The sequence below is a fragment of the Hemibagrus wyckioides genome, linkage group LG08, assembly GCF_019097595.1.
Source record: "Hemibagrus wyckioides isolate EC202008001 linkage group LG08, SWU_Hwy_1.0, whole genome shotgun sequence".
Lineage (NCBI taxonomy): Eukaryota > Metazoa > Chordata > Actinopteri > Siluriformes > Bagridae > Hemibagrus > Hemibagrus wyckioides.
Window position 1 is genome coordinate 11,635,503 of NC_080717.1, and position 6,045 is coordinate 11,641,547.

Genomic DNA, 6,045 nt, shown 5'->3' on the forward strand with positions numbered 1-6,045 from the left:
TAAAGAGTTGCAGTAGTCCATTCTTGAAATGACCAGAGACTGAACAAGCACGTGAGTAGCCTGTGTGTATAGAAATGGTCGAATCCTTCTGATGATGTACAGAAGAAACTGACATGAGCGTGTCACATTAGCAACATGGGAGGAAAAAGGACAGTTGATTGTCCATGGTTACCCCAAGGTTGCGAACAGTGGCCGAAGGCAAGATCATCGAGGCAATGGTAGCAAGGAAAAAGTCCCAGAGGAGATGTGAGGAAGAAACTTTGAGAGCAACCAGACTCAGAACTCTCTAGTGGGTGACACTAGAGAATGTGATTAAATAATGTCCTTTCTACAAATGTATATTGTCAAGTGGATTTGTGTAACCAGGAGCTTCTGAGTAATATAAGTATGAGCATCAGTGTGATTTCTGAATTAATTATAGATTTAACATAAATTCTTTCCAATGGTGTATGGACAATAACTTGGTCCTAAAAACACAAGGAGATCCAAAAAGACAACCCATTCCCCTCTTCATATGGAGAGGAAGTGGAGAGTGAACAACAGCAGGTTCCTTGGTATCTAATGACAAAAGATCTCATGGTCTATCAACACTTCCCACCTGATGAAGACAGCACAATAAAGGCTATTCTTCCTGCAAAAATTTAAACAAGCCAGAATACCTACACAGCTCCTTGTGCCAGGTAATTGAAAGTGTACAGCAAAGCACTGAGCTCCTGAACCAGGAAACTGTGTTTGCTATGCAACTGCACACAGAAGCCAGCAGAATCATTAAAGACTCTACCCACCAAGGACACAGAATATTTGTCCCCTTACCATCTGAAAAGAGGTACAGGGCCATCAAGTCCCACACAAATAGACTGAAGTGCAGCTTCTTTCCCAAAGCTATAGCTGCATAATGTATAAAATCATGCAGATGCAAGTCAAGAGCTACAACTAATGCCCACATCAAACATGAAAATGAAAAAAATGTGTGATCTCTGTGACTCGTGGCATGGATTTTGGTGCCAGATGGGATATTTCAGAAACTGCTTATCTCCTGGATTCTCTTTGTAACATTCATTCAGTGTCTCACTCTGGAAATGCTTCAGATGTGACCAAATGCAGATGCACCAATGGCACCATGTCTCCTAACATGGCAGATCAATTGCTGCAGCAATTAGGGAGTACCACCTCCCTGAATATAAACAGCAGCTGCCTGCCATTTTGTCATTTTCACTCTTTTCCCTGTGGAGGATTTTCCTAAGCTGTCCTCACCAGTCTCATAGTGGGAAGTTTGCTTAACAATTTGCAGATGAAGCCTCACAATAACTTTCTAAACAAAATATATTCTTTCCTTTGGTTAGAGTAAATTAACTAACATGTTTAGGCATTAAGACTTGGTACAGCCTGTGCCATGTGTGGTAGGCTTACCTTATGAACAAGGTGGAGGATCCTTCATGGCCACTGCAAAAGAGCCAGAGAGCTCAGGGATAAATGGATATCCCTCTTACCTATGTACGTCTGGTGCATTGATTTCTGCAAAAAACTCACATAGTCTCTGAATCTCTTGCTTGGTTCTTTCGCCCTAAAGGTTGTCCGCACTGTACTTCTTTCTTAACTAAAAGAATACTTTGAGTTGGAGGGGAAAACCTAACCCAGAGAGGAACTGATTGAGTCTCTACAAGCCGTGTCATCTGTTCTCCCCCTGCTGTTCAAGGATCCATTGGCACATTGGCAGGAGTGGAAGAGGTTGAGGATGATAAGATGCTGTTAACTATACTTAAGGATGAGGAGAATGATGCCTAGGACAATATTCTTCCACTGAAGCAATTCCAGCTGATGGGCTCACTGAATGAGAAACAAACATGAATCTGTTCAAGGTTTGTCACATGACTGTGTGAAACTGTAAAAATCCAGTCATTTACATTTACATTTCTGGAATTTGGCAGTTGCTCTTATACAGTGTGACAGACAAAGAGTGCTTTGAATCAATGAATAAATTAACACTGGTTCAGTAGGTCACAGACTTAGGATACCATCAGCCCAAAAAAATGCATTGGTAGTTTTTTTGTATCTAACCAGCAAAAAAAAGTTTTGGGGATAAGCTGCTTTCTCTTTATAGGTGCCCATTTCTAGAAATGTCTGTTGGAAACCACTTGCACCTGAACTTCAGGGTGGTTTTCTTTTCACCCCAGCATTACTATAAATGAAGGAATTTCTGTGGTAGTATCACAGGGAATTCACCCCAGGAGACGTCTCACCCACAGAGTGCTGTTTCGCCAGGATGCATAAGTACTTTCAGTCACTGGAGAGCTGTCTTTTCTCAGAATAGGATGACCACTGGGTCCTATTTTATTGAGAAAAGTGCTGATGACACATGCATCAATGCAGCTATTACAACAGTAATAAATGAACTTCTCTGCAGCAGAGGTAAGTTTTGGTCTTGCTTTACTGGGATGGTCTTCATGTGAGCCAGTTTCTTCATGGTGCTTAATGGGTTTTGCAAATGCACTTGACAATACTGTTCTTGCAAGAACTATTCCAGAACACCTGACCTTCATGTCTTAAAATAACAACTGACTGTTTTTTGTTGTCATTACATATGGATTACTTAAGTCCATGTGTGCTATTTCATAGTTTTGAAATCTCCAGTATTGTTCTAGAATGTAGAAAATAAATCCCTAAACAAAAAACATTGAATTAAAAGGTGTGTCCAAACTTTTGACTGGTAGTGTATATATGCGCTTGACAGGGTACACTTGCACCAGTTGCCCAAGTTGACTATGTGGAGCAGCGTGGGATTCCCATCATTCCGGGTATATTAAACAGGTAAGTGGATTTACTGTACACATTATTTCCACTGAGCCTAATTGGGCCAACACTGCAGAAAACACAGAAACGCAGTCATACAATGATTCTCACCATGTATTGGGGTCAATGGGGTCAGAGGTAGTCCAACTGCTCTTTGACCAGCACTGCTATTACTGATATGCCAGGATCGCCTTTTATAAACATGTGGGAAAAGATTCAACCCTTCTCCTCAGAAAGTAGTTGTCTGGTCCTGGATCTTAAGTGACTGAATTTTGATTAAGACAATTCAGAACACAAGGGCTGCCTCTACATGCCCTTTATATAATGCAAAGTGGGGAGTATTTGAAAGATGGTGTGCAGATAAGATCATCACAAACATATGTTCAATTTTGGACTTCTTATTTTTTCTGGCTCAGGTCAAGAAGTAGATCTGTTCGCTTTTCACCCGTTGCCTTGTTTATTCCCAGAAGAACAGCAGTTACACTACTTGTGCCTAGTTCATGCTGTAAATATGTATGAACAGAGAGTACTACAGGTGAGTCATCAGATTTTTGTTTCTTGGGCTGATTCTTACAAAGGAAATCTCTTGTCAATGCTTTTTCCACTCGGTGGTGGAGGCAATCATGTTGTGTTACTCTAGCAGAATCTGCAGCCCCCATGAGGACTATGAGCTCACTCCACCAGGGGCTTGGATACATTCTGGGCACTGCTTAAAGACATTTCTGTACAGAAATATGTGCTGAGGCTAGCTGGTTTTCCCTGGACATGTTTTTGAGATTTTATAGACTGGATTTGACAGCCCTCTCCAGCTCACACAGTCTTGAAATAACCGAGATGAATTACATTAAGCACTGGTGTATATGTTTTGTTTTGTTTATCGTTATAAAAGGGGTAAATTTACATATGTTACAGTAATCTGTATCATCATTTGGGTTGGTTCTAAGAGGACTGATTTAGGTTTAATCATTGATTAGTCTGCTTTGATATCTGTAGTTTAGTCTGCAATACAGGAGTGGTCTATGTCCCCTAATGAGATACTGAACAAATGTTAGAAAGAGAAATTTTGGTTACTACAATAACCCTGGTTCTCTGATAACATAAAGTTCAGTTTCATTCTGCTCACCAAAAGTGATTATTTGGGTTACTATAGACTGTCACCTCAGTGTACTCTGATCTCTCTCATCAATTATGTGTTTTCAGCCTACAGTCCCTTCACACACAAGTTTCAATTATCATTCAATTCAATTTTTTTACAGAAGTATAGAAACAGAGAAGAGAAAAAATAATATGAAATTTAAGTTAAGTAACTATTATCCATATTTTATCCTTAATGAGCAAGCCTGAGACGATGGTGGCAAGTAAAAACTCCCTGAGATGATATGAGGAAGAAACCTTGAGAGGAACCAGGCTCAGAATCCTTTCTACAACAGCAACTGCCACTTACACTTATACAAACTGAACTTAATATAGGGCAAAACCTTAATTGTCAAACCTAACTGTGATTTTGAATAGATCTAGATTTGAATAGGTTTTGTTAGAAAGGCCTAATGGACCTCTCATGCATCCAAGCGTATTACGATATCCTGAAAAGTCTTACAAAATCAACTCACTTAACATATAATAAGGAACACCTATACTCTATGCAGCCTCCTGGTAGTCCAGTGGCAGGATCACTCACTCTCATTCCTGGGATCGATTCTTGGGCAGGGCACTAACCCAGCCACTGAAGAGTTAACTCTCAGTGCTGGTCCCAAGCCCGGGTTAAATGGGAGGGTTGCGTCTGGAAGGGCATCCGGAGTAAAACCTGTGCCAAATCGAAACATGTGGACCAAATGATCCGCTGTGGTGTCCCCAAATAGGGAGCAGCCTAAAGAACAACAACAACCTATACTCTATGCAATTATCTAATCAGCCAATTGTGTGGCAGCAGGGTAATGAATAAAATAATGCAGATATGGGCCAGGAGCTTTAGTTAATGTTCACATCAACCATCAGAATGGGGCAAAAATGCAATCTCAGTGATTTTTTCTGTGGAATGATTGCTGGTGCTAAATGGGCTGGTTTATAACTGTTGATCTCCTGTGATTTTCATGCACAATAGTCTCTAGAGTTTACTCAGTGAGCAGCAGTTCTATGGATAGAGTTGCTTTGACAAGACAGGTCAATAGAGAATGGGTAAACCAGTTAGAGTTCACAGAAAGGCTACAGTAACTCAGACAATCTACTTCTATCAGACAAAAAAACGGAAAGATGTGGCTGTAATGGACACAGGCTCACCAAAACTGGAGAGGTGAAGACGGGAAAAAAACATATTACTATAGAGGCACAAAAATGGTAGGGTCAGAATGAACCCATAAATTCAGTAAGCATAGGTCCATCAGTAATGGCAAGCCATCCTAGACCTATAGCAGTAGGTTATCCTAGTAGTCACAAATCATGATACTGTTGTTTGTAGTTTCATAGTTTAGATTAGGTTCTTTTGTTGGAATGCAGTGATTGGATAAGGTTTGCTTTCCATTTAAAGCAAAAAGTTCTATTTTGTATTCATCTGTCCAGAGAACATTCATTCAATATACTTCTGGCTTATCTATGTGGTCTTGACCAAACATCAGACAGGTAGCAGTGTTCTCTTTGAAGAGTAGTGACCCTGTTCTTGTTAAGTGTTTGCTTGATGACTGTTGAACATTGCCATTACTCAATATAAGAGTGGCCTGTCGATCCTTAGATGTCACCCTGGGGTTCTTTGTGAATTTCTATAATATTATTCACCACACTCTTGGAGTGATTTCTGCTGGATGACCACTCTTTAGGAGAATAAGAGTGATGCTGAATATCTTTTTTTTCTATCTTCCTCACAATGGATTTGTGGAGGCCTAAACTTTTTCAGCATGGTGAACATCGATTTTTCTTAAGTCCTTCTTTGATTAAGACAAAGGCACACTTCCGTAAGCCTGTTTGGTGAAGACCAGATTTTGATAATAAAGATTGAAGGTTATGAAATGTGTGAGGGCCTGCTAAACTCATCCTGATTGCCATCCCCTTGACTTAAACACCTGACTAAAATTACTTCTTTAAATCAACTCATATTCCTAGAGGTTCACATACTTTTTTCCAACAAATACACTACCAGTCAAAAGTTTGGACACATCTTCTAATTCCATGGTCTTTCCTGATGTTTATTTCTTTCTACATTGTAAAACAATGCTGAAGGCGGCCGAAATACACAATAATGTCCTTTGAACAGTTGATATTGAG